At 41.6% G+C, this 5,866-nt stretch overlaps 1 pseudogene; it reads right to left on the bottom strand.

Moving 5' to 3' along the window:
* Window positions 1-296: 296 nt before the first annotated feature.
* On the bottom strand, window positions 297-5,162 carry Uba52-ps12 (ubiquitin A-52 residue ribosomal protein fusion product 1, pseudogene 12; annotated as a pseudogene).
* Between the last annotated feature and the right edge of the window lie 704 nt (window positions 5,163-5,866).

Below are 5,866 nucleotides of genomic sequence, written 5' to 3'. Positions count from 1 at the left end.
TGAAGCAGAGAGAGTGAACAGGAATTGGGGCTAGTCAATATATACTAGCCTCAGAGCTAGCCCCTAGCAAGGTATAGCCTGTAAAGTCACCACCAGGGTTCAGACGTTTGAGCCTGTGGGAGATATTCTCATTCAAACCACCACATTTCCCTCCCAGGCTCCAAAGGCCATTGTTATAATACGAAGTATATTTAATCCTATCTTAGAAGTCCTCATGGTCTCCCACAGTCTCAATAAAACCCTGTGAATTCGAAAAGTGAATTGATTTCAACATACAATGGAAAAGATATATATTACTATTTCCTAAAAGGAGGAATGGGGGCATAGTCAGAAAACGCTGGACCAAGCAAGACTGATAAGGCAGCATGTAAACATCAAGTCCCCTAGGTCAGACTTCCCACCTGTGGGTCATGACCCATTTACAGGGGCTCCCTAAGACCATCTGTAAACATATATTTACATTATGATTCATGACAGTAGCAAAATTACAGTTATGAAGAAGCAAAAAAGATAATTTTATGGTTGGGTTCACCACAACACAAGGAATTGTATTGAAGGGTCACAGCATTAGGAAGGTTGAGAACCAGGGCTCTAGCTTAATATCTGATATCAGAGGCTTAGATGGCACCATCCCTCCATCTTTCTGCCTGTAAAATATATCTCTTACAGGCTGGTTCTATCCCACGTAAGCAACTCTCCCTGGCAGAAATCACAGCTTTGGCGCTTCCAACACCTTGGAATCTGTACAAGTATCCCAGTCTTCACTTCATCTCTCAGGGTCTTCATGCAGGAACTCAGGATTAGGGTTGGCCCTGAGATCCTTTGGGGTGCATGCTTGTGATTTCCTAGAGAAAGATCTGTTTTTTCTTGCTTGAGAAAGGGTACATACATAGCAGAGAACATTTATGGATTTGTCGAAGAAGGTCAGGAAAGGGCTGCAGGGAGCCATATTGGATTTGGGCCTAGCCGCTTTTTGAACTGCATGGTTCAAAGTGACTAGGTGAGTCTGGGCTGTTTGGCCACAGAGACTCACCCCTAAGATGACTGCCTTAAGTCTTAAGATTGTTGGATGAAAGCCTCTCCCATGAACTTATGGCAAAGGAAGATAACATTCAAGGGATGCCTCAGCTCCCTTAGCAGATACCTGTTATCTCCTGAATCAACACCCGGTGTCTCCACCACCTGACCTCATCATCTTCCGCCTGACCTCTTTGCCTCCAGCTATCACTACCTATATCCACACCTCCCCCTCCGCTGTGTTTTGCAAAGGACACTCCCCCTACCTGAAAGCCTTAAAAGCTGTAATGTTCACCCCAATAAATGAGACCTTGACAACAGAACTTTTGCTTGGTCTCCTTCTTCTCTTCACCCCCATTTTGGCCCACAGGTAGAAAGCCTCTTTGGGACCCTGAATTACTGGGTCCCCGCTGGCGGGGACAAAAGGCCATAATTGTCAGTCTAGAAAGGGTATCACCGAGTTACCCCTTTGTATGGATTGCCTCTTCTACCAGCTCTATCTACTCTTCCTGGGTCTAGTCTCTGGAATGAATGAGTAGTTTGTCTTGTGGGTTGGAGAAGATATATGGAAATTTTAATTTTTATATAGTTTTAGCTATGAACTCCCTGTCTGAAGACTTATCTGCTGTGAAGATTTGAACAGGAATGACCACCATAGGCTCATATGCTTGAATGCTTGTCGTATAAGGAGTGGCACTGTTAGGAGGTGGGGCCTTGTTGGAGTATGTGTGGCCATGTTGGAGGAAGTGGGTCACTGGGAAAGTGGGCTGTGAGGCCTTTATATCCAAGCTATGACCAGTGTCGACACAGTCTCCTGCTCCTGCCTTCAGATGAAGATGTAGAACTCTCAGCTCCTTCTCCAGCACGATGCCTCCCTGAATGCTGCCGTGCTTCCCACTATGGCAATAATGGACTAAATTTCTGAGAGTGTAAGCCAGCCCAATGTCAGTTTTCCTTATCAAAGTTGACTCAGTAATGGTGTCTCTTCACAGCAATAAAAGTGTAAGACACCTATTCACCTACTTTTTTTTGCCCAGTGAGATTGTTCCATCTGTTTCTGGCCCCCAATTATTTATTTATTTAATTAATTTTATTTTCCTTTTTTTTATACCAAATAATTTCTTTCTGACTTTTCATTTACCCAATCTAGATTTATTCCTTTCTGATCATTTTAGCACTTGTCTTTCTTTATTGAGTATTACTAACCAAATTTTTCTTAATTTTGAGTCTTCTTGATGGTTATAGTTGTGTATGTTTGCCCTCAATTGACAGCAAATTGCTGTCAATATGTATGTCAGTGTCATTTTTTTTAACCCGTGCAGTTGACTGATACATATTTCTCATTTGAGATCTCTTCATATATCACTGTGCTTGATTGCCTGGTTGTCTTCATACTGGTTTATATGATTTCACCTTGTTTCTCTGGGTCCATGGCTCTGGGTCCATTAATTGTGGAGAGAGCCATGGTCTCTGGGTCCATTAATTAATTAACATGAGTACACTGTAGCTGTCTTCAGACACATCAGGATAGGGCATCAGATCCCATTACAGATGGTTGTGAGCCACCATGTGGTTGTTGGGAATTGAACTCAGGACCTCTTATCCACTGAGCTATCACTCCAGCCCAGGTCCATGCCTCTTAAGGTATGTGCAATATTAGCCCTCTTTAGTCCTTACTATAGTTCCTTGTTATATAGACATTAGGTAGAGCTACATTTTCATTATTGTATTAATTGTACTGTTGTTGTCTCTGTGATGACTGAATCTAACTATTTTATTTATTCGTTGAGTTAAAGTTAAGCACTAATCAATCAAGATATTTGCTTAACGAGAGCAGATCATACTGTTTATAATTACAAGTTTTGCTGGTAAAGTGTTACATCAGAGTGATCCTGGTACAGCTTTTAGAGTGAGCCTGTAGAAAATGCAAAAATTTTCTTCAACTTACCTTGGCAAATTTAATTTCTTAGACTTTGGTCATATATACTCTGAGAAGCTAAGAATGTTAAAAACAAAATCACTGCTTTTTATATTCACTACTTAAGAAACTCCTCAATTCTCTATAGCACCTTATGTGGCAAAAAGCAAAGGAGGAAAAGAGTGCAGTGGTACAATTTTAATTCTTCTATTTGGTCTGAAGTTTCTTTTATCTTTGTTTCCTTCTGGTGTTTGATTTAGGACATTAAGGTCCTTTCAGATTCTTTCACTAGTAGGGAGGGGCTGACTGTACAAAGAACCTTGGCTTTTGTGTTTTGAGCCCTTTAGGTCTTTTACTGTCCTGTATAGCCTTCAGCCTGTGTATTGATCTTACACAGCCTGCAGTGTAAGCAGTTGAGAGAGCTGGTCTTGCTACCTGTGTCCTGTGCCCTGTTTAGAAGTGGAGGGATGTTAGAAATCAAAGTGTGCATGGGAAGGTTGACTTGGGAGAGAGATGCCTAGATCAGCCCATTGTTATCTGTGAGAAAGCTTTGGAAAGATACCTGCTGTGTTTTCAGTTGCTAATTTTCAGTTGTGAAGGCCTCATCTCAGGCAACCTTGACTTCCTGTCCTTTTTTTTCTCTCAGACTCAGGGAACCCCAACTATGTTGTTGCATTGGCGCCACCTTGTGTCCCAGCTCAGGGCTGGTGTGCTACCTCTGGTTGCCTAGGTTTGCTTGGGGCTTGGGCAGGGAGCCTCTCAGTTAGCTCTCTGTACACCCTTTAGACTCATGCTTAATGTCCACCCTGAAGCAGCTTTAGAGTGAAGCCCTAGTTGTTAATATTGAGTGGGTTAGGTGTGGATTTCTGTATTGGGTTACTTCGGTTCTAAGCCAGACATGGGTTTGTCAATTTGTTACTAAAATTTCCAACCCTAACAACCCATGTAAAAGACACACAATCCAAATATTTTAATTATAAATTATATGCCTAGATTGGGCATATCTAATACAATACTAACTTATTTCCCAATTCTAAGACTCCTTATTACTTCTGGTTTCTCCCAGCCACATGATTCTGCTGCATAGTGGCTTCCTTCTCTCCTCTTCCTTCTCTCTTTTTCTCCTTCTACCTGCCACCCACTCCTGAGCCTCCAGTCGCACCTTTCCTATCCACTACGCAATCATAGGCTCTAACCTTTTATTGACCTATTAAAGTGGAGAGAAGGTTCACATAGCATCACCTAAGTACATGATGCTCTGCTTGTGGGGGTGGGGTCAACTCTTCTTGAGGAACCAATATGAACAATAATATACAAGCAGCATCAAGCCAAACCACTACAGTTTACTCGTAAGATCTCAGTTTTTAGTACAAAATCCAATAATGTTAGTTGTTTAAATGTGTGTCTTACTATATTTCTTACTCAGCTGTTTTCCAAATGTGGGTTGGTCTGGTGAGCTGTACCAGCATAGAGTATTCATAGTTAACAGTGTATTTTCTTGCCACCAATACATGAATTTTTGTTGGATATTCTAAAGAGTCATAATGGTTTTACACAGGAAAGCTAATTGTCAGAGTTTTGTTTTGTTTTAGAGTCAGGGTTTTCTGTATAGCCCTGGCTGTCCTGGAACTCACTTTGCAGACCAGGCTGCCTTCAGACTTACAGAGATGTGCCTGCCCTCTGTCTCTGAATGCTAGGTTTAAGTCCTGTGCCCAGCTTGATATTTTTCTTTGTCATTCTCTCTCTCTCTCTCTCTCTCTCTCTCTCTCTCTCTCTCTCTCTCTCTCTCTCTCTCTCTTTTGCCCCAGTCAATGGATTTTATTTGGTCACAGGGTCACAGGCCAGGTATGGCCCCAGCTTTATTTGAGCTTCTTTGGGGCTCAGGTTGTTGGAGTGGCCGAACTTCTTGTAACAGTTGACTACACTGTGTGCAGGCATGAGTAGCACTTGTGGCAAATCATCTTGTCACAATTGTAATTCTGGACAAGGTGACAAAGGGATGACTCGATGATGCCACTGTGCAGACGCAGCACCAGGTACAAGGTGGACTCTTTCTGGATGTTGTAGTTGGACAGGGTGTGGCCATCCTCCAACTGTTTGCCAGCGAATATCAGCTCTGCTGGTCAGTGGGATGCCTTCCTTGTCTTGGATCATTATTGATAGTGTCACTGGGCTCGATCTCAAGAGTAATGGCCTTGCCCATTAGGGTCTTCATGAAGATCTGCATGTTGGCATCTGCTACTTGGCCACCTTGTTGAAGAGAAAGAGTTTTGGGGTTTTTGGGATTTTTTGTTTGTTTGTTTTGTTTTTTCTTTTTAATACTTAGATCATTTTGTTGACTTCTTGGTGTTTGTTGAGGGCTGGTATAATTTGCATTTTAAATATATTTACCTGGATCTTCAGTGCTTGCTCTGTCCTTTATCTTAACAGGCAGGTGTCCTTTGATTTGGGACTGAATAGACTTTTTTAAAATTGTTTCCAGTCTGTGTTCTTCTTTCACTGGCCTTTTATGAGTCAGTTGTTCACAGAATTGGCTGTCACAGTGCACGAGAGATTTGGCCACAGCTTGAGACAAGTAGAAATGGGTGGCAGTTTTAGGACCTGTACTATCATATTTTGGAACACCAGGGGGATTATTAGAAGTAATATTATTATAAAGTAGTGTTTAGGGGAATTTGCTGCTATACTGTGTCTTCAGACTTTCTCTTCTGTTCAAATAACTCCTCCCTTAATGTAGGTAAACATACTAACTTCTGGGTTTTGGATAATTCTGTATCATTGAGTTGAGTCAACTGAACAGTCTCTTTTGCAAATGAAATTTCAGGTTTATGTGTGTACTACTTACTAGTATTAGAAGCATTTATTTAGCATTTTTCTTTAGTTCTTTCGGACAAGATAGTTACATTTGCAGTTTCGTTTGAAAGTCAGTTT

This window comes from Rattus norvegicus, chromosome 3 (genome assembly GCF_036323735.1).
Source record: "Rattus norvegicus strain BN/NHsdMcwi chromosome 3, GRCr8, whole genome shotgun sequence".
Taxonomy (NCBI): Eukaryota; Metazoa; Chordata; class Mammalia; order Rodentia; family Muridae; genus Rattus; species Rattus norvegicus.
Note: the sequence above shows the minus strand (reverse complement) of the source record. Positions and strands in the feature narration are given on the sequence as shown.